The following is a 24069-nucleotide window of genomic DNA, read 5'->3' as shown; positions in this document are numbered from 1 at the left end:
CAGTTTTAACTATTTGACTAACTTACTAAACTTAGAAAAATGGTCATAAAATCGCCCAGCCAATCTGGTACGCATTTACGAAAGTTTACGGCTTAAATCTAGTTGTCTAGACTTTCTACTGTGACCGAAATACTTGTTTTGTAGAGATATATTATCCCAATATCGATCAGCTTTCAATGCTTTCAAATTATAGGGTATGACGACAGTGACTGAGTTATAAATGTTATCTATAGTGTTAGCAATTTTGTCGAGTCTGGTTTATCAAAATGCGGACTGACATAAAAAAGTGGGTTGTGGTTCTATATTTGACACAAAAATATCTTTATTCAGTTGGTAATCTCCGTGGTTCAGTGGTTGAGCGTTGGGCTTACGATCCGGAGGTCCTGGGTACGAATCCCGGTGGGCACATATCACAAAAATGACTTTGTGATCCCTAGTTTAGTTAGGACATTACAGGCTGATCACCTGATTGTCGTTAAGACGTTGGCCCCGTTACTACTTACTGATGTAAGTACGTAGTCGTTACGTGAGTCATGTTAGGGGTCTTTGGCGCCTCAATAGTAACCCTGACCCCAGGGTTGATGGGGTTAGTAATCCACAATCACAACCCACACAATAGAAGAAGAGGAAGTTGGTAACCTAGTTAAATTTTGGGTCAACAATTTTTACATAAACGTATTTTTTCCCGAACGTCTCATCCGCCTAAAATTACTGCAGCTGCTTACAACCTGTATAGCCGACGAACAATAACTGCGAGAAAAAACCTCGGAAAAGGGTTCTAGACGTTAAGACGCCTAATGGAGGTTCCCAGACGGTTATTCCGAATTATATAGCTTTATCACCATGTCTTTCTAGCACGATATGTAGATATATACTATATCTGTTATTATATCCTATCATTGTAATCAAGCTAAGTAGGTATATTTAATGAACTCATTAGGCACATATCCACTACGGGATAGTAGAGAAAGGTATTGTAATGATGGTTTTGAAGGTTGGTGATATAATGTTAAATATGGCGTCTCTCGCCTTGGTCTTATTATCCTTGAAAATTGGGACATCCCGTTACAACACTAGTTATCTACTGTATCAAAGATGAAATATGAACCTGTACAGACGGTTTGTCCACTTTTGGAGAGCATTTCGAGCAAATAACAGCCTTTAGGCGCTGTTTACCGCTTTAAAATTTAGGTTAGGTCAAGTGTATGCATAAATTTGACTTAGAAATTGTTTCGTTGGTTCTTGCGTTAGATTAAGTATCCAATAACATGTAGGTGAAATCAGTACAGTGCGTTCCAAAGGACGGGTATTTCGAATATTTCTTCGAGTATTTTTCCTCAATCTCCCAGACAAACTACGTATAGGTACCACAGTGCCAGAACGACGTTTTTTAAAGTGGCCCCACTGACAACCTTTATTTCAATAAACTTGGCTTGACACGCTTCCGCGTGTCTAGATTAATTTCCCTCACGAAAACCTCGTTATAAATCATGTTCGAATGTTTTAACAGACTTCAAAAAAGGAGGAGGTTCTCAATTTGACCGTATATTTTTTTATTAACAAATCTCTAAATAGACTAGCTTCTTTTAATCCAGGTAAAAATTGAAACCACATTTTTTTGTTAACAAAAATCACATTCGAATGTGGTTTTTCTTCAAAAAGGCATTCACGTGGTTTTTACTATAAGTGACACCAAAATATTTCAATTTCCTCATCTAGGTGAACTTATTCCAATAATATTTTCACTTGCCGCGAATTCTTTTAACCTTGCTAGTTTTCAACTAGTCAAATCAGTTACTTTTTACTTAAAATTAAAATACAAAATGACTGTCGAATTTGTATGAAAAAGCACACAGAAAAAAAATTTAAATTTCGGACTTATTTTTAGATATTCTTGATTAAAATTCATAAATAATTTAAATAGAAAAAGAAAACGTTTATCGTCAGATTTAGATCTGTCTTTATTTAGTAATCAGAATATTTCGAATTGGGTGTAAGTTACGAATAAGAAGTCCGACATTTTTTCACGTTTACCTATGATCTCACAATGTGCTTTTTCGTACTAATTTCGCGTTTTGGAGTTTAGTAAAAAGTAACTGATTTGACTAGTTAGAAACTAGCCTATTCTTTTTTTTCTAGAACACAGCTGTAGACCGCCCGAAGGCTCGAGGTCCACGTTCACGGTTCATATTGCGATTTCCACAGAGCTTTTGAACTTGCCGACGTCTTGCGAACAGTTACGCGGCTCACCGGTGAAAGCGAGGACATAAACTCACGTCTGTGATCCTTAACAGGGCGGACAGACCCCCGTGTACCGATATCCTAATAATAAAAAAGTAGAGTAGGGAAATAGATATCACAAGCGTGAAAGATGATGAATAAAAGTGCGAGAGGCATACATGCGAGAACTGGGGCCCTACCCGCTAAGACGAAGCCGATTCAGGGGCCCTATTGCGGGTAGAATAGAACTAATATATATATTTGACGTGAGTTATTGTAGATTTGCCGCAGATGGTATAATAAGAAAAAGATAACATATGTATGTAGCCAGAAAAAAATAATAGAGCGGACAGAGCCACATATGAATAGAAAACAACTTGTGGCTTTTGATACTAACTGAAACATAGCTGAAGACGAGTGGGTGTATATACTATACAATTCTACCCTCTCGTGAATATGTGACGCTATGTTACTTTATGTTAATATACAAAAAGACTAAGGATCTGTTGTGAAAGGTGATCATGTCCTGGTCGATCATGTTTATAAGGACACAAGCTCTCTGTCAATTTTATGATATGCCCAGCTAGAAAAGTAGTTGCTCGCGTGCTTAAATAAAATGATGGACGGGACGTAAATAGATGCTTAAAATGTTATGTACCTATAGGTATAAGCTGGCACGCTAAAGCTCTGAAAGCGTAGAAATTCCTTCCACAAGTTCTAAAAACATGTTGCTTTTCATTCCATAAAGGATCCCTGAAATCTAAGAAACATTTCGCAATACATTTCCTTGCTCTAAACCCGCTTTTGGCTAGAAACCGTTCACTAAATGCAACGTCCCGTTTACCGTTTGCACTCGGCTATAAATCATGTATAACATTTAGTTTTAGTACTAACATTTCTCTTGATTTTCACTGCTGCGTGACTGAGGGAGACCGAAGTAGGATTTCTAAAAGGAAAGCCAATGCAATGGGAACTTTAGTAGCGATATTTCTACTGGCTTTGTAATGATAATTATTGTTATTGCTTTAGCTGCTATGAGAGACAAGTGTAATGGCCGTGAAAGATTAGTAGTCGTCTACGAATCATGAAACTTAGGATATAGCAAGCTGCTTTATAATATGTGGTCTCACTTGCTTCTTTAGCTATTTTACTTATATTTGTTTTGTTCTTGTGGTGATGTTTTAATGTATTTTTTTTTTATTTATTCAAAGTAATAATAAACATTTTACAATCAAAAAACGGTGTCTCATAAACCTATAGACAGATTTTTCTGTACACCGCAACTCATCGTCTGTTTTTACATTTTGTAGGTAGATACAATAAAGATATATACGTACTAGATGGATACACACGGTAGTGAAGAAGTAGGTAGGTGGTAGGTATTAATTGGTTTAAGTATGTATTGTTTCCGCCTCCCGTTACAGCCGCCGTGGTCTAGTGGTAAGAGCGTCAGGCTCACGATTTGGAGGTCCGGGTTCGATTCCCGATAGGGACATTGTCGAAATCACTTTGTGAGACTGTCCTTTGTGTGGTAAGGACTTTTCAGGCTTGAATCACCTGATTGGTCCGAAAAAGTAAGATGATTCCGTGCTTCGCAGGGCACGTTAAGCCGTTGGTCCCGGCTATTAGCCGTAAAAACATCTCCACCAACCCGCATTGGAGCAGCGTGGTGGAGTATGCTCCATACCCCCTCCTGTTGCTGGCTCTTTATATGTTCCCTCATTCAGCGCTTATCGCTATCGACCCACTAGGGTCGATTAATTCTTTCAAATATTTTTCCTCTCAGACGACGCCCTGAGGCGAGGTTCGCGCCCAACTGGGCACCCTCAGGCCTGTTGTCTTAAACGTTGTACCGGGTGAGAGCCTTCAGCGCTCCCCATTTGTCCGGCCAAGTAGTTAATGCCATCTGCGGCAAATCTACAATAAGTCACGTCAAAAAAAAAAGCTCTTTATATGTATTGTTTATCCTAAGTTCTGTCCTTTTTACTATTTTGTCATACTGTGTACACTATTTTTTGGATTGTAGACTAGTTCTAAACTTGTTTCAAGTTATGTCATACATAGTATGGTTTACAATCTGTCTGTGTTACTTTTTTAATAAAATAAAATATTGCCTGGGCGATCGTAGAAGCTGACTGAATTTTCAGTGTACGGTCACGAGCATTGATACGTATACACTTTGGTACCATGTCAATTGAACTGTAAGTCTCACTAAATGTTAGTTAATTAATTATGTTAGTGCGACAGAGTCCTAAAGTGGGTACATTACATTGCTCATGACTGTACGCGACTCGCCACTTGAGGTTGCTGCGAGCCACACCAGTAGTAACGTGCTGGTCCCGAGAAAATTCCCGTTGTAAAAACTCTTTTATAATAATGACACTGGCTGTTTTTTTTGAAATTGTTATTTCTATTACTTTTCTTACCTATCTCAAGATTGGGTAATAAAGCTCATTTTACATAAGTTTTGCGCCTTTTTACTGCCGGGAACTCTGACACCAGGGTTGATGAGGTTGGTTATCCACCTCACAACCCACACGATAGAAGAAGAAGAATGATACTAACATTAGAATAAGTCATATTTCTTACAGCTTCAATAGCTTTATTTTCTGAAATAAATTATTCGAATTTGAATTTATATACGTACCTAATTTTTTTTCGTACATCCTCAATCTATGATCATAACAGAATGATGGGCTGGTAATCTGTCACTGTACGACTGTACCTATAGGTACAGTGTGTTTTAAGTATCTTGATAGAATCTGCAAGTTCTCATTATAGATCTTGGGTGTGGTTTTACCTATGTACCTCTATTGTTCTCTATCAAGTGTACCTGCAAAAGACAATAGGGTCACATCTATTGGTTTTTGCTTTCTTTGCTCGTGGATTTTTTCCTGTGTAACTTATACCATTAGCCTTGTGGTACCTTCTTCATCAAGTGTAACAGGGACAAAAAGAACGCACTCAATTGTTTTTACTTCCTTGAGTCAAGTTTGTTGTGAAACTAATACTATTATCACCCACCCTGTACGTTGTTTTTTTTTCTTTGCTTCAAAACTGACAATGATCATCCTTACCATAGATGTAGGTTTAGTATAATGACACATGTATGAATGTCAGTGGTACCAAACCGGCGATCCCCGGAATAACCACTGACGCAAATAGGTAAATACCTTCGCTTTCACCCTCCACTAATCTCTATCTCTGGGAGGTTAAAATGGCCACATCGAAGCAATTCATCTAAGAAAGCAATATTGCTATTTGACATTTGTTTCCATTGCACACTTTTATATGCGTAAAATTAGTGAGAGTGAATAAGAAAAGAAAAAGAAAAAAGAGAGTCGTTCGTGCGCAGCGATATTACGAAAAAAAAACCAAAATCAATCGCCCAAAGCTCTGATAAACCTTCCTGGTGAAAAAAGGTTGAGAGCCACTGAAGTACCTACGCTATAGGATCACGGTTGACTGGTTGCGGTATTGGTATCTGGTTACATAGTGAGTGCAGTCAGACATTAGGTCGGACGCACTAAACACGATGCACTTGTTCTGTCTGGTTGAATGTATTTTGAGAAACCAGCTGTTGAGAGAAGCGAGTGTTATATCTGTTAGAGTTATTCGGTGATGCATGATTCGGTGATGGTGGTGAACGACCACCAATGCAATAAATACTTTGACTTTGACGGTGGCGTCCTAAATAGGTGTACAGGGGGGTTAAAATGGCCACGTCAAAGCAATTCATCTAAGAAAGCAATATTGCTATTTGACAGTTGCGTTGCGCACTTAATTTTATATGCAATTCATCTAAATCCAAATCATTTCAGGTCGTTAAAAAAGCCATATCGTAGCAATTCATCTAAAAACCAATATTGCTTTTTGACATTTGTTCGCATTGCGCACTTGGTAGAACGCTTGCCTCTCACTTTGAGGCCGCAGGTTCGAATCCAGCACAGGCCTAAACCAATGATTGTCGAATTTGTTTTAGAATTCATGTTTGGATAACACATGATTATCACGTGCTCAGTGGTGAAGGAAAACATCGTGAGGAAACCGACATTCCCGAGATGTGCATTTTCGGAGGTATGTGACCTAACCTGTATTGGGGGATAATGCTAGGGAGATGATGATGTTTAAAAAGACCACACCCCAGATCTCTGTTATTCTTGAAAACTGTAGAAGGTATGGAGTATCTACTTCCATTTTACATAGTTCAAGCTAGCTCGGTCATACTAAACCCACGTCCGTTCTACACTTTTGTTAAAACAATACCCCATTTAACAAGATATTTAGACAGATACTAGGCATTTTCATGGAGATATTTATCTAGTCGTATCTCATGACATCATCGTAGAAACTAGGTCTTACTTTGTATGCTAAGCACACTTCTCCCAGGCTCCATAAAGGGCTACATTTTAATGGACAATTCAGAGTGCACTACGAAACTGTTCGTTTTATCGTGATTAGATAACTTACGGTGATATAAATCTTATGCATTTCTCTGTGGTCGATTTTACCCTCTAAAATGAATGAAGGAATGAATAAACACTTTGTTGACCAAATACAAAACATGTACCTACTTACAAGGAAAAACTAAAAGCTAAAAGCGATTTCTTACCAGACAACTTACGATAGAGAATATTACTTACTTACAGCTTGATCACACCTACCGAGTGGACGGGCTAGATAGTTCGCACTGTTTCGCCTGTCCACTCGGAAGCGCGGGGGTGGATATTCGGCCTAGCAAACAGAACAGGGCTCGAGTAGCTATCTCGCCAAATAACTCGGCCAAGCGCTCGGCCGTGCACTCGTCGTAATTAATGTTCATACACACCGAGTACTCAGCCGAGCGCACTGTCTCGCCCGTCCACTCGGTAGGTGTGATCAAGGCATTAGACAGATACAGACTGCAGAGTAGCGCGTACTTAAATAAAAATATTTTATATACTTAGGTGTCTTTTTTAACCCTTTTTAAAAGGTAAATTGTAATGGGTAACTAGATAAAAAGTTGACAATCAAATACGACCAATCACAAAGCTAGATTCTATAGGTAATCAACAGTCGTGATTCAAAAAAAGAACAGAGCCCAAGTAAACCGACACCCTCATTGCTCATGTACAAATCGGTGCGTCAATGAATAAAGCTAATGACGCAACGTTTGACGAACCTTCGTGCACAGGAATCATTTTACGACCGTCACTAAAATTAAACACCGTAACGTGATTCGTAAATGTGTTGTAGCCCTTGAAGGTCAGTGAATAAAAAAAGAAATATCCGGGCTAATTAAAAAATTAACGAGAATTTTTGTCCAGAAATAAATGTTACGAAATTGATTTTCATACTAAGTCGCGTTATTTTATGATTTGTGTCAGCCACCAGAGAGATTTATTGCCAATAAAATGTATTCCAACGACATTAGATATGGAATTTCAAATATCGTTCGAAATGGAAACGTTCGGTTGAAAGCTAAATATAGAAAGCATGTAACGATTTCTATTGAACGACTACTTGAGACATCGCAAGCATCTAATAATGGCTTGAAGGGGCACGATTCGAGATAGGTGCGCCCTTATCCCTATGAGCCTTTATAAATTACGAAAAGATATTCCCTTGTTCTGAAATAAATTGTTCAAAATCTTTTCTACAGGCAGACACAACCCACACGAGAGACGAGGTATTTTGTATGAAGGGTGTGCTTCAAAGCTTAGTGCTTCACTTCAGAATGGTTTTCATCCCGGTACCGTACTTGCACCAGCAGTTTTCACTAACACAATTGACTCGAACATTATAGACGGCGATACGGTTCACCTATCACGTTGGTCTAACAGAAAGCTCGGTGAGGTGTGGGTACTTGGTTCATTTTGCGATGGATGTACTTCTGACCCTGTTATGGATTATACGCGCTCCTTGTTCGAGACGTTTTACAGTGTAGTCTACGTCTTATGCTCCAGCATCGTCACCCGTCTCGAACAAGGAGCTTTGTATAATTAAGATAGAACTTCACTTACAGGTAAGTTCGTTTCATATCTTAATTATTGATATATTCAAGGATTCTGCAGCTTTCTCCGTACCAGACCCTTTAATACGTGCCAGAAGTAAGGTACGGTGAATGCACTTGAACTGATCATGGAGTGCGCGTCTTGAGTGGTCTGGTCTCGAGTGCATTACGTGCCCTTGTTTAGTCCGCTCACGTGTTCTCTGTGACGAAATTTTACGGCGATATAATGCCGTAGTACTTGTCTTGTACCGTTATAAGAGGACCTTTTGGAGGTCTGGTTAAAATATTAAATATTTTAAAGGGTACTGCCTGTACTATACTGGGTGTTAGTGACATCGTAACGAAAACTTTGAGGGACATTTCAGACTATTATTCTGAGTTGATATCAAGTGGAATATCCTGTCGGAAAACTCATGTTTTTTTTAAAGCCCACTTTATATCAACTCAGCATCATGGTCTGAATCATCCCCCTCAGTATTCGTTACGGTGTCACTAACACCCATACCTACTTGTATGGCTATCTGTACGCACTTGTACGGGGTGTAAGTGACATCGTAACGAATACTGAGAGGGATGATTCAGACCATGACTGAGTTGATATCAAGTGGAATTGAAAAAAAACCTTATTATTCTGAGTTAAAAGCTCTTTATTCTGAGTTAATATCAAGTGAAATTTTCTATCACAAATGTACAAATTTGAAAAAAAAAATCTGCAACGGACAATTCCACGTGATATTAACTCAGAATCATGGTTTGAATCATCATCCTTAGTATTCGTTACGATGTCACTAACATCCTGTATATATCCGTGATAGCACTGTTTGGATAATGCGTGGGTTCGAATCCCGGCTTGGGCTTAACATATGAAGTCAACCATATTTTTGTGCTCGATTAATGGCAACTTGTAATGGATGACGTCGTACAAAACACGATACAATAAACAGTTTCGTATCACAATTTAATTCAATTCAAAGCCTTTATTTACTAAAGGAATTCACATAATAAACTTAAATAAATTACACATTAAACAGTTCTCCTTTTAGCTTGTCCATGCGACACAAAGGCCTCCTCTAACACTTTCCACCTTTCTCTGCCTCTTGGAGTTGATTGCCATAGTGGGCCAGCTGTTTTCTTTAGTTCATCTGACCATCTTATGACAGTTTCGTATCACGACACTAATTAACTTCTTAACCAGGGATAATACCTAATGACACAGATTAGATATAACTTTCTTAAGTAAATGCGGAATATTGACACGGTATCTGTATTGTTTGAACACTAACAATATGCCCTTCCTGTTTGCCTGTGAGACGAGAAAGTTCATCTCGCCGCCATTTCTCTTTGTTGTTAAATACTTTTTAAATGATCATTACTTTGACTTTAATGTGGTTTGAGGAAAGAGTTGGAATGCTTGCGGTCGCGTGTACTTTCATTTAGGTTTGTTACTTTTGTTAGTTAGTGACCGGCTAAGTAGTTAATGCCGTCTGAGCCACGTCAAAAAAAGGTAGGTACCTACACGCTACGAGTTTTGGTAAAAAATGCTTTAACTTCCTCTAAGGCCGAGATTTCCAAACACAATAGTCAAATAAATCAAATATATTTTATTGCATACAAACAAAACATACAGACATTTAGCAACAGTACAAATAATGGGGGTTTGAATTTTAAAAGGAGAGGTCTTACGACTTTAAGAGATGTAAATAAATATACCTTAACTTATTATATTTAAAGTCTTGAGACTTATAAGAAGATCACTAACGAGATCTACGTACATTTTTAGCCATTTTGATTTATTTTATTGTTAAGTATTTATTTATATACGACGATCGTTGTGGTAATGAATAAAAACTCAGAGTTTATTTGTTCGCTCAAGAAGTGAAATATATCTAAACTTATTATATTTAAAGGTTAAAACTTATATTATAATAGAAGATCACTAACGAGATCTACGTACACTTTTAGTCATTTTGATTTTTTTTTGTTAAGTATTTATTTTAGTACTTATCTATACGATCGTTGTAGCAATGAATAAAAACTCAAGAGTCCTGTTCGGCCAAGCAATGTCCTGGGCCAATCTACAATAATCTAATTTATATAAGTCACGTAAAATAAAATCATCATAACAGTCCTTATGTTTCGTTTGAATCGATAAGCACCTGAATATTATACTGCTTATGAAACGGCCAAGCCCCATATTTTGCCTAACGTGTAGAGTTTGTGAACTTATAGTTTGTATAATTAGGACGTGTAGAGTTAGAAACTTGGCGCTACATGAGATCTGATGACTTTTTGACATTGTGGTCGATATGATCTCGTCTTGGCAACATACATACATATATACATAAACTCACGCCTATTTCCCACCGGGGTAAGCAGAGACTATAGAATTCCATTTGCTTCGATCCTGACACACTTGGCAACATTTTTACATGAAAATGTTTTTGTTGGGATTAGTATTACCTATCGCCAGCAGTTGGACGTATATAGGCTGTTTAGGTTTTTATTAGTATTTAGGACTTCATTCACAGCCGATCCCGGGACTCGGAACTTCTGGTTTTCGTGGTAAAGGTGCGCGAGAAATTTAAGAATTATTAAGACCAAACACCTTACGAAATACTTTGAAAAGTAAAGTTAATAAGTAGGTAAGTACTAAAAGCCTAAAGTAGGCTTACAAAGGTCTCCCTGTGGTACAACCAGTTGTACCAATCGGTTGTACCACAGACTTTCAAAAACCTCATTACAAAAACGTCACAGAAATCATGTTAAGACAGTATTGAGTACAAAAGAATAAGGAATTGTATTTACATCGACATAAAAACAAAACTAATTTGCCAACTGTCAGTTAAGACTGTTAATTCCACTTAGTGACGTGTAAGTTCCGCTTTCTCGTTTTAACTTTCGATGGTGTTAAGTAAGACAATTCGACAGTTGATAGTTGGTATACAGTCATGAGCAAAATCATGTACCCACTTTAGAACCCTGTCGCACTATCATATTTGACATTTAATGAAACTTACGGTTTAATTTGTCAAAAAAGTTAATGTGACATGGTTTCAAATTGGATACATATCAGTACTCGTGACCGTACTTACTTGCAATATGAAATGAGCAATGTCGTGTACATATACAATACAGACTGATCACCTGATTGTCAGAAAGTAAGATGATCCGTGGTGCGGAAGGCACGTTAAGCCGCTGGTCCCGGTTATTACTTACTGATGTAAGTATGTAGTCTTTACATGAGCCATGTCAGGGGCCTTTGGCGGCTCAGTAATAACCCCGATACCAGGGTTGATGAGGTTGGTATTCCACCTCACAACCCACACGATAAGAAGAACACGAGATCATTACTTCGATCATTCATTCAGAATGTCAATTTTACCGTTGGCTCGACCTTTTCGTTTTACAATAATTTCCTTCGTAATTTACGTTTACAAGTATTCATTGAGCGTTTATTAAGCTCTCGACATGTAGGTATGTTTGGCGGTGATTTTGGAGTTTACAAGACAGGTTTTGTAGTAACAAGAAAAGTCACTGACAATAAGCAACGTAGAATTAGCTTAAGGGATTTCATTAACAAAACCCCTCACTTTAGAAATTAATAGCATAGCTAAATAAGTATCTAGATAAACAAACACATTGCCCTCCTTTGCTGAGGCACTCGGGTAAAATAGGCCTGTTATTTTTCAAAGCAGTTTAGTTTCGATTGTATTTGATAAGACGCTAAAAACTTTAATTTGATAAAAGAGCATCTATTACAAGTAATTAACATAAAAACATAAAAAGTAATATTGCTATTTGACATGTTGCGCATATAAAAGTAAGTGCCCAATGTCAACAAAATGTCCAATAGCAATATTGCTTTGTTAAATTAATAGCTTCAATGTGGCCTTTTTAACTCCCCCTTTATGTACGAATCTAAACCATAACGCAAAAAGACAAAAGCATTGTAATAGATTGAAACTATTAATTGCAATAAACTTCAGCTTACGCGAAATAAATTGTAACTGTCGCTATATTTTTGAAGAGATACAATAAAGTTTTTAAATTGTGCACTAAGATGTCTCCATAAAATATATTTAATGGGTAATTCCCATTTTCTTTTATCACCACAATTACTTTAAAAACATCGTATATTTTTGACCGACTTAAAACATAATAGTAGAGTAGGTTCTCAATTTTGTTCATTTAACATCTTTTGCTTTTCAACTTTATACCTACACACTACCTTCACTATACTACTTACTATCTCTCTTACTTTATACTTTATTTAAACTTTATATTAAGTAACAGAATTAATTATATTTATAATTGTTTCATGACTAGATATCTATCTATAATATCTCTAAATGTAGAAAATTGATATTTAAACCATAAATCCGTTTATGAGACTTAAAAATGGAATAATTTGTTCTAGTTTTAAAAAATCAATTTAAGTAGTAAAAATTTTAGTCATAAAATATTTCCTTTTTACCTAATGGCGTAGGTAGATATTTAAGATTTCCAAGGAATGGTATTTTATTAGTCTTGAATTCTTGATATTTGTTATTTTAATTTTCACATAAAACTTGCTGACAGCCATAACGGTGGAACTATAACGGCATTTTGAAATCTATTGCAATATTATTGTTATTTTGCGGTTGGTTTTTGGTTGTTTCAAAATATTTCTTTGTGACTTTTTCTCAACTAGGTTGATTCGTTATTTAAATTGATTTCGAATCGATAAACAAAACAGAAATAAAGAGAAGAAAGCAGTGGTGAAAGAAAGGTCATTAAATCCTGGCAATAATAAAACATTAAACAGAACGAATTATAGAAAATTACGTAAAACTCAATATATAACGTAAAAGGTTTATATACGTCCCACTGCTGGGCACATGCCTCCCCTAAATCAACTGGAAGGGGTATGGAGCATACTTCACTACGCTGCACTATTGTGCGGATTGATAGACCAAATTCAATACGTAAACTTATATTATGGTGTTTAAGGAAACAAACCTTGCCTTTGGTTTGGTTTTGACTTTGGTTTTGGTTTCATACAAGACTATAAACCCGGCCCCAGGTGTCCCAGGTGGGACAGAGCCATCTTCTCTGCCGTCTACTGAGGTAATTTCCCGACTAAGATGGTGGTTGAATTCGCATAGGGACCCTGACCTACGTGGTATAACGTAGAACCCTTGGCCAGGGATACGGATGAAGACCTCAACAGTTGCAGAAGCGGAGATGGCAAGTAGCAGGGCCTGTAACCTGACGGAGGGCAGCAGTAACTGTCAGTACTACTCAGAGGCAGAGAACAGGAGTCCTAGTCCGGCTTTGAAATAGATTACTCTGCGCGCCATCCCACTCGAGTCAGACAGAGTACTGAGGGGAGGAAGGCAAGTGAGAAACCGCTGCTCTATCTTTCCCTAAAAAAGTAGCATGGAGAATGCTACGCCGACAAGAGCGTGGCTTTTAAATAAGTGATGGAATGAGTGAAAGAAATGAAAGCTCTACTAGAACATTATATACAAAAAGATGTATGTGGCATATCAAACCTCTTTACTTTTATTTTCCAACGTGTTATTTATATTTTCCTAGAACCAAAATTGCCTTAGTAAAAGTGCGGCACGAGTCACTGAAGTCGTTTATAATTCAAGTCGTGTAACGACCACCCACCGCGCAAATACAGCGATTTGGCGATATAAACGTACCTAGGTATCTTTGAATCTAGATAAAAATGTTAGGTAGTTATATTACTTAGATATACATAACACATGACATGACAAATAAAATTAAAACATGACATGACATGACAAATAAAAAAAACATGTCAAATGTTTTTTTAGATATTTATAATTTAAAAAAAATATGAATAAATGAGTATGAGTACATTTGAAAACCTGGCGCCATTTTAGTTGGAACAGAATATACAATGGCCAGAGAATCTGTAAGACGTGAGATAAGCCCATTTCGATGTAAATATAAATATAGTGCTGTTTTCACTAACGCAGTTAACTCGGCCATTATAGACGGCGTTACGGCTCACCACCTGTCACGTTGCTCTAACAGAAAGCTCGGTGAGGTGTGGGTAGTTAGTTCGTCTTACGATAGATGTACCTCTGACTGTAAAAATGTAGTACTTATAAATAAATAAGGGCCATAAAAGTAGAAAAATAGTGCTCGATGTTTTAAAGGCTCGTACAATAGGAAACGAACTAAGAATTGCTATGAAATGGTGTGATCATAATAATAATTATATATTTTATCGACTGGATTATTTATAAGGTCGTAAAAATGGAAACCGATATCATTTTTAATAAGAATATATTTCCATTCTTCATCTGTCTTTACAAGCAATTAGAGTGTAAACGATGGTTTATCAATTTTTTTAATTCATAAAAAAGGAACAGTACTTTTACGGTAGCTTTAAATTTTAAAGTTCTTTCGTATTTTTTTCGACGGAACAGAGATAATGAATCTTAAGTCATGTTTTTGTAACTGAACCTGTTTTTACCAGCGGCGCCAGTAACATAAGCACTTGAACTGACAGTTGATTGAATCTTGTCTCGAGAGATATAATTACCTGCAACAAAAAATAAAGATGACATTATTATGAAATATTAAAAAAGTTTTAAGTATAGGTTTTGTGGAATTTATCTACAGATGTAATGTAGGCAGTTAATACTGAGATTTTTGTGCTGATTTTTTCATGACACAGGAAATTTTAATTTCAAAACAGCAGAAAATGTGATAAAAAAGCAAACTTGAGAATGACAGTAAGTAAGTTTACAGTTACCTAGTTTAGTTAAGTCTGTAATTGAAAACATATTTTAACTTTTTTTGTTTTGTCCCAAAATTTCTGAAACTCATGGTCACAGTACACATTCAATATGTGAAACACTTGTATCATCTTCAATTAGCCCACGAATACAATGAATGATATTCGACCTTGCTGAAATTGTCTACAGTTGTTTCTGAATGAAATATTGAAAACATGAAACAGTAGGACTAGGGCCCTGTGCTGGAAGGTTTTCTGGTCACGTCTTTCCCTCAGCGTTACAGATTCCGATGTAGTAGTAGATTTACAGCTAGTTACATAATATGGAATTTAATTTTTGACTTTTAAAAAGCGCTAACTTTGTAGACCAATTTTGAAAAACAAATATTTTTGAATTTTGAATTTTTTGAATATTTGTGGCCGTTAAAACGTTTTCGAATTTTGACTTTACTATTCTTATTGATTTATGGTAAAAAGATAGAGAGATAATCAAAAGTGAGAGAGATTGGTAGAGAGTGAGCGTGAGTGGTTAAAGCGAGAAAGAGAGGGCTAGGTACCTAATTGCTGGGAGTGTTTAGATAATGCTCATGCAAACTCTTTTGTTTTAGCCTTATGTAGATTTGCCGCATGGTTTTAACTAGATACTTCGACGGGAGTTAGGGGATTAAACTTGTATGCTGGGGGGTTAAAAAGGCCACATCAAAGCAATTCATCTAAAAAAGCAATGTTGCTATTTGACATTTGTTTGCATTGCGCACTTACTTTTATATGCGCAAATGTCAAATTGAAATATTGTTTTTTTGTGGCCATTTTAACCCCCCTGCTATGTGATCCTCTTTAGAACCTTAAATTATTGGGTCTGTAATAAAATGATAAATGACATTTGAAGCTCGCTATTTACTAAACGGTGTCAATTAAACAATTAGTTTGACCGTGAAGATGTGCCATTGATACGTGATGAATAAACTAATCAACTACTTAATTTAGTATCATATTCAAGTGTAATAATATGCATGCAGCTGGTTTCACTTAAAATATGTCGTACAATAAATCACGGAATTAAATACTAAACTGATGTCTTTAGGTCAAGTTCGTCTAAAATATATTAAAATAAATATAATGCAGCTAAAATCTAATCATAACTTATATACGTAGCAAATTAAAATAATATTCACATATAATTAAATTCTTCCGCCTCTTGCACTCTCCATTTGTCCAACCTAGCAGTGAAGCTTCTTCTTATCGTGTGGGTTGTTAGGTGGAATACCAACCTCATCAACCCTGGTGTCAGGGTTATTACCGAGCCGCTCAAGGCTCCTGACATGGCTCATGTAACGACTATACATACTTACATCAGTAATTAGTAACCGGGACCAACGGCTTTACTTGCCTTCCGAAGCACGGATCGTCTTACTTTCGGACAATAAAGTGATCAGCCTGTAATGTTCTAACGTAACTAGGGATTCCAAAGTGATTTTTGTGATATGTCCCCACCGAATTCGAACCCGGGGCCTCCGGATCGTGAGCTCAACGCTCAACCACTGGACCACAGAGGCCGTGAAGCCATCCGTGGCAATACCACAATAAGTCACGTCAAAAAATGTCTTCATCCCACATACAACCCAAAAATGGCCACCGCAAGCGGTTTCTTTACCGTTTATCAGACCTCGGACGATATAATCACAAGACATGTCAAGTTTATTTACGAACCTGGGAGTCATTTCACCGAAAGGTCACTTTAAGTCTTATGTAACGTTTACGTATATCAACATATCATCATCTCCCTAGCATTATCCCGTTTTTTTTGTTTTATTTTCACAGGGTCCGCTTTACCTAACCTGAAGATTTGACAGGTCCGGTTTTTACAGAAGCACAAAACACAGGATCAATGTCTTAGGATCGACTAATTTACAGTCTTCAAAAAGTACGGTGAAGTCGGTTCTGGCATTGATATCCTAATGATAAATCTATTGAAACTGGGTTTAAAACGGACACATAGAAGCAATTCATCAATTCATCTAAAAATCACTATTGATATTTGACATTTGTTGGCATTGCGAACTTACTATGACGTTATTGCACAAATATTGCTGTTTTAGATGAATTGCTTCAATGTGACCTTTTTAGAATGCTTGTTTGTTATAATATGACTGTCATTCACGTTAAATAGGCTCACAATAAGGACATTTGTATCCGGAATTAAAAATCAGTTAAACATTTCTTCTTGCCACTGAGCACAATTTAATAAGTTTTTCTGTTCATCTCATGTCCAGACAATTTGTGAGCCTCTACTGTAGGTACATCATTTAATTTTACTCAAAGGTCACCTTCTTACGTAATTTCCGATTAAAGATAATGGTTTTATTAATGTTTTTTCTGAAAATATCACCGATCAGTCATATTATTTTATTGATGGCAATCCATAGCGATTCATTATCGACGTGGACACGTAATAAGGATAAATTGCTTCCGTTGATTGGCCTGGAACTAAATGGTTTATGGATAAAATATTGTTTGCATAATATTTAATACGGTTATTTGGAATTAGTTCCTGACAGATATATTGTTTAATTGGCTTTGATAAATTTATTACATTTTTCAATTATGCAAATTGATTGGAAGTTAAACAATTTTGTAACTCATCACATAACATATTATGTGATGATCTTGGAGGTGGCCCGGCTCGTGTTTCTCTATGGTCTCCGTGTATTTAATATTTAGTTAATTTTAAGTTAAATGACAAAAATGTTATTATACATATTTTTATTACTCTGTCCAACAGGTGAAGCAACATGTATAATGCCCGGTCAGAGAAGGACGTAATATACGATCCCGACGACCCGATTACTCTAGCCATAGAGGTAGCCAATCAGCTCGCGACACCAAACACTTCAGGGCCCCGATACCGACCCCGCCGGCATGGTCGACGATTTCCCTCATTCAGCGCTTATCGCTATCGACCCACTAGGGTCGATTAATTCTTTCAAATATTTTTCCTCTCAGACGACGCCCTGAGCCGAGGTTCGCGCCCGACTGGGCACCCTCAGGCCTGTTATCTTAAACGTTGTACCGAGTGAGAGCCTTCAGCGCTCCCCATTTGTCCGGCCAAGTAGTTAATGCCATCTGCGGCAAATCTACAATAAGTCACGTCAAAAAAAAAGCCCGGTTAGTTTGACATCTATGTGGGATTTGGGTTTGCTCAATTAAACAGTCTAGTACGGTTCTAACACTTATTTTTATTTTATTCTCTCCGTATTACACCACCATCGTTTTTCGTCCGCCATCAGCTATTTTCTCCTCTCCTTCCTTTCTCACTCCTTCTATCACTCTCACTCATTCACACTCCTTCACTCAATATATCATTTGTCTATGCATCCCTTCTGTACTCTATACCTTCTGTACTACTCATGTTACTCGTCTATTTCTCACACAATCATCTCAACTCACCTATCACTCACTCAGCCACACGCCTACATCTATTATATTAGGGAAGAAGCTTTGGATCCAATGAAAAATATCTTTATTCAGTAGGTAACGTAGTAATACTTTGGATCATTACGTAATGAACGTCTCTTCTGCCTAAAACTACTGCAGCTTCTCACAACCCAAGTATATAACCACGGGAAAGAAACTGCAAGGAAAACCTCAGCACAAGGCCTTAGACGTTCTTAAAAAACCACAAAATGTTGTCAAAAAATTTAGTAATTTGGCTGCCTAATATCGGTTCCTAGGCAGTTAAACCCAAGCATATATCCGAGGAAAAACGCAGGTTAAGTCCATGATGGTATTGTAATGTGAATGACAGTCATCCTCTTAGTTTCCTATTTACGAAAACATGTAACGGCTAAACCTAACCTTGGGCCTAAGAATTTTAACCAACAGAAATAGGAACGATTTTGCGCTAAGTTTAGACCGGTACACTCGCGGTCGTAAATAAGGATCAAAACCAAACAAAAATAAAAAAAAATCTTTGCGTTAAAATTGCGAAATGTTAATGTATCCACAATAAAACTAATTAGAAGCTTTAAAAGCTTCTGGATAAGGTCTAATTTTCCTAATTTAATGTGTAATGAATGGCCCCAATTCCTTCATCAAAATTAAGAGATGTACAAATGTAGGTTTTAACTTTTATGAATGGTGATAAAGAGATACGTACACAATTTTGTGGATTAAGAGTTTTTGATGTCAGCAAAGGTAGCGAGGGGCTTCGTCAAAAAATTGGTTTGAAAGCGCTCTTGGATTTTTAAAGACGCTACTTATTATAATTTTTATTTCGTTTCCAGATTCCGGGACTGTAGACTAAGTCCGGGACTTATTATATTGATTTATTCGCTTAGGATAGTTAGGTAGAGTTACAATATGGTATTAAGCCAGTATTACAGATTCTCAATCCTGCTACTTATTATTAGCATACAAATATATATAAAAGAATTCCCGTAATTTAAATGTCATTATTTTTGTATGTCCATTTCTAAAATTTGGCAGGTGTACTAACTGATTCTTGTTACTTTTAAATATTTTAATAATAAAACTTAATATTTTGTGATAAACTATAAATTGTGGTAACCAAATTATTAAAACTTATAGACTCATTCCTGTAGATAAACCGTTTTAAAAGTTTAGCATTGCATTGCTAACTTGTGTATTAGTTAGTACTTAGTAAGATTTAATAAATATATAAAATAACACATGCCAAAACTTCGATAAAAGACTTTTTTTTTTTGACGTGACTTATTGTAGATTTGCCGCAGATGGCATTAACTACTTGGCCGGAATAACTACTTGGCCGGAAAAAAAAAGACCGTACGGATTAAGTATTCATTCTTTTACTTTCCATGGCTCGTTACGAGCGTTCATGTGTTGAGGTTTTTTATCTTATATTGTACACGGGCACTCCTCAGTCATCGTTTCCAAGGTCGTCATGGGTGGTCTCCTCCATATTTTTTTAGCTAGTGATGGATGAGCAAACTACGGTTTTCGCGAAATACATTAAATAAAACTTAATTACGATCATAGAATAAGGAATAAAACTCCATATAGACACAACACACATACACATCTTATCTCATAAGTATGTCTCTTTAACTTTTATTTAAACGTTGATTATTATTGTTAAAATAAATAAATAGATATATGTCCTATCAAAGTTGTAATAGCAATTAGGAAGAGCGGGGCTTCCTGACACAGGTCTTTACATGAGGCTTACTAGGAAGTCCCAATAACGGGTTATATATGATGTACTATTTAAAGCAAATAAACTATTTTTGATGTAGAACGGCAACTCTCCGCTCCCCACCAGCGGCTGAGGTAGGTTTACCCAATCCCCCTCATCATAAAGGACGTCAGACGTCACAGACACCGGTGCACGTGTACGATAACTTCAATGTGTAGTGTCTGTGTAAAACGAGGTGTTTTGTATGGAGTGTCCTGGTGTGTTATGGGCTCATCATATCGTTAACTTTGTTGTAACGCAGCGATCTGTCGATGGTTACGCAAATTTTAAAGATTACCATCAATATTGTTTAGAACTTTTTTTATTAGGTTATATTTTGAAGGCGTTGGTCCCGGTCCCTACTTACTGATGAAGTGAATAATCGTTACTTGAGCCATTCAGGGGGATTTGGCGGCTCAATAATAACCCTGACACCAGGGTTGATGAGGTTGGTAATTCACCTCACAACTCACACGATAGAAGAGAAGATCAACGCAGCAAGAAATATTTCATGAGAAACTGTGATAAATTGATCTCTCTTTATTTAAGAGCTGCGCTCTTGTATATGCATAATTATATATATATCACTTGTAAGTCTAAACGTCAGCATTTAGTTTTAATTAAAAACAGAAAATTACCAAGAAAAAGACACTGAGACCAAAATTGCTTACTGTAATTCCAATTATAAATACTCGGAATTGTTAGAAATGTGTAAAGCGATCGTTGTAATGGATACGGATAACGCAACGAATGGATGAAGGCAATTGCATTAAAGAAATCCATTTTCTTGAAATGCATTACCTACCGAAACGAAATTCATGTTATTTTCTTTCAATTTCATCATCATTAATTTTAGAGCCACGCTTTGGTCGATGTAGTATTCTCCATTCTTATCTATCCAAGGTCATTTCTTTCACTTCCTTATAAGACACGACGTTCACCTTCTCTTTCATCTGTTCCGTGTAAACTCTTATGGGTCTTCCCTTTCCTCTCTTTCGTTGTTGCTTCCCTTCTATGATGTTTTTAATAAATTCGTCGTGTCTTATTAAGTGTCGAATCATCTTGCCTCTTCTTTCATCAACAACTCTCAATATTTGTCTCTTTTCTCTTACTCTTACTAGCACTTCCTCATTAGTAACCCTTTTTGTCCAAATTATTCTCCCCATCCTTCTCCAACACTACATTTCAAAGGTCTTTCAATTTAGTAAATGAAACTCGTTGATTCGCTGTAGGAACCAAGAATGAATGCGTCTGTTATGTCTTTGAGTATTAGGATACAAAACTGAAACTCAAAATATTACAATCTACGTTAATAACACTAAATCTAAAGTTGTATATAAATACAGACGTATGACGTCATTAATAAACCTGGGAGGTTAAAAAGGCCACATCGAAGCAATTCATCTAAAAAAACAATATTGCTATTTGAAATTTGCGCATATGAAAGTAAGTGCGCAATGCAAACAAACAAATAACAATATTACTTTTTTAGATGAATTGCTTCGATGTAGCCTTTTTAACCCTCCTGGTCACACGTCATGCTGTTTGTTATGTTATTCATAATTATAATTCATAAACCGATCAAAAGGAAAAATGAGATTGATTTTAAATCATCTTAGTCTGGCTTCTATTTCTAGATTAGCAGTTTATAATTTATCTTCGACTGGTTCATCTAGCTTATTGCATAGCTGAACTTGTAGCGATATTGTATCGACTGTAGTGAAAGCTCTTTTAAAAGCTCCGTTATGACGTCATTACACCGTACAATGCGTCACGGGCGATATTTCAGTCTGTTGCCAATGTTTTGGTTCGCAAACAACTGCTAGTTGATTGACCGTAAACTTGGAGCTAATTCTGATGCTGATTGTCACTGCTGAAATTGCATTTGTTTTGAAATACCTATGCTTAGACTATGAAATACATTTCATCATCGAAAGTTTGAACCTTGATAAGCATAAGCTTACCTACAAGTGGCTATTTAACAGTTTTCGGATAAGTATTTTAAAAATACAAACGCGTATTTTATACCTGTTAAAATATATCTTGTTTAACTATTTTTTGCAGTTTCTCGGAAGGAGGTACATTTTTACGTACATAGGTACATAATGTAGGTATGAAAAATATTACTTGCATAGGTAATTAAATGCATGACATCATCATACTGATGAAACGATTCACAGAAACAGAATAACCACACTACAAAATGTAAGCTATTTCTTGAGTTATGAATTATGATGCTCATCATAAAATAAACAAATTAAAAGTGAAGCATAATATCTATTGCTTCACGCACGAATGATGTAATTTTCTTGTAAAAGTCGGAGCACGAAATATGTAAACTCATAAATCACACTGAAAATATTTTGATTTTAAACTAGCTTTCGGTATAGGACTACGTTCGCATGGAATTCGGTTATCGCGCGCGATGGAATTATTTTCCATCCCATTTTCAATCCCTTAAGGGTTGATTTAGGGGATAAAGTTAAAAAAGAAAGAAAGTAAAAAAAAGAACGCCACACAAAGTGACAATAATAAAACATCAGACTGAAAACTTACACAAATTGACTGTTACAAAGAAAATGATGCAAAGAATGAATGAATGAATGATGAAAGTGTATCCTTTGATCTTACCTGGCTCTTAAACTATCTCGTAAATTTCATCTAGTATATAGTAAATTTCATCTTAATCGGTAGAGAGGTTTAAACGTGAAAAGGTAACAGACAGACAGAGTTACTTTCGCATTTTATAATATTACTAGCGACCCGCCCCGGCTTCGCTTGGATGCAATGCTGAGGAAAAAATGTAATCATTTACGACAACATATTAAAAACCTCAAAAATAACAGTATTTGTCCACTATTTAATGGATGTTATTATACATATAAACCTTCCTCTTGAATCACTCTGTCTATTAAAAAAAACCGCATGAAAATCCGTTGCGTAGTTTTATAGATTTAAGCGTACATAGGGATATAGGGACAGAAAAAGCGACTTTGTTTTATATTATGTAGTGATACGTACTATGGATCCGATGAGCTAACCGTCCAAAGTCGTTGTACTCACACCCTCTCACGTCATTCTTGCGTTATATTACGTATCATTGCGCAACGTACTTTAGTATTTTTGAAGTAAAAATAACTCAAATGCACTTCATACATAAACTCATGCCCGTAATCCCTAATGGGGTGGGCAGAGCCACAAGTAATCAAGACAACTTGCAGCCACTATTGTTACGATGTAAGCTGGATATGATGAACCTTATGGTGATAAGGGATCAGCCTATCGCCCATAACATTAGTCCATCATGTTAGAGGACACAACCACACTAGCCCCTCTAATCCCTCTGTCGGATTTTACGACATGCCCAACAGACAAGCTCGACGAGTTCTATGTTTTGTTTGCTAAAAATAATCTTAGTCATCATCCCTATCGTTAGGTAGGTATTCCGTTATCGATGTAGGAGTCCATATAGGTTGGTCCGTTTCATGTTAGACTGAAGATATTGACTGACAGGTTTGGTTTTTATTACTAGCACACATATCTCCGAAAACACATTTCTCGGGCATTATGCGCACAAAGTTCAAAATATTTTATTCCTTTTTAATTTATTAATTATTATTTTATTAATTATTTATACCGACTTACGAATTTTAATTTAATTGCCGTTAGGTTCCGTGCTTCGGAGGACACGTTAAGCCGTTGCTCCCGACTAAAACACGAGCGAGGTGGAGTATGCTCCATACCCCCTCCGGTTGATTGAGGGGAGGCCTGTGCCCAGCTGTGAGACGTATATAGGCTGTTTATGTGTTATGTTTTTGCCGTTAGGTATATTGTAAGTGACAGTTTATATAATATTATTGTACATAATATACATATTATGTATCTATG

The 24069-nt window shown here is 36.5% G+C and overlaps 1 protein-coding gene across 2 annotated transcripts in view; it reads right to left on the bottom strand.

The window, feature by feature from the left end:
- Positions 1 to 24069, bottom strand: part of LOC126367066 (uncharacterized) — a 166472-nt gene that overhangs the window by 79392 nt on the left and 63011 nt on the right. The gene's annotated exons all lie outside the window — the stretch shown is intronic.

The sequence above is a fragment of the Pectinophora gossypiella genome, chromosome 5, assembly GCF_024362695.1.
Source record: "Pectinophora gossypiella chromosome 5, ilPecGoss1.1, whole genome shotgun sequence".
NCBI classification, from domain to species: Eukaryota; Metazoa; Arthropoda; class Insecta; order Lepidoptera; family Gelechiidae; genus Pectinophora; species Pectinophora gossypiella.
Note: the sequence above shows the minus strand (reverse complement) of the source record. Positions and strands in the feature narration are given on the sequence as shown.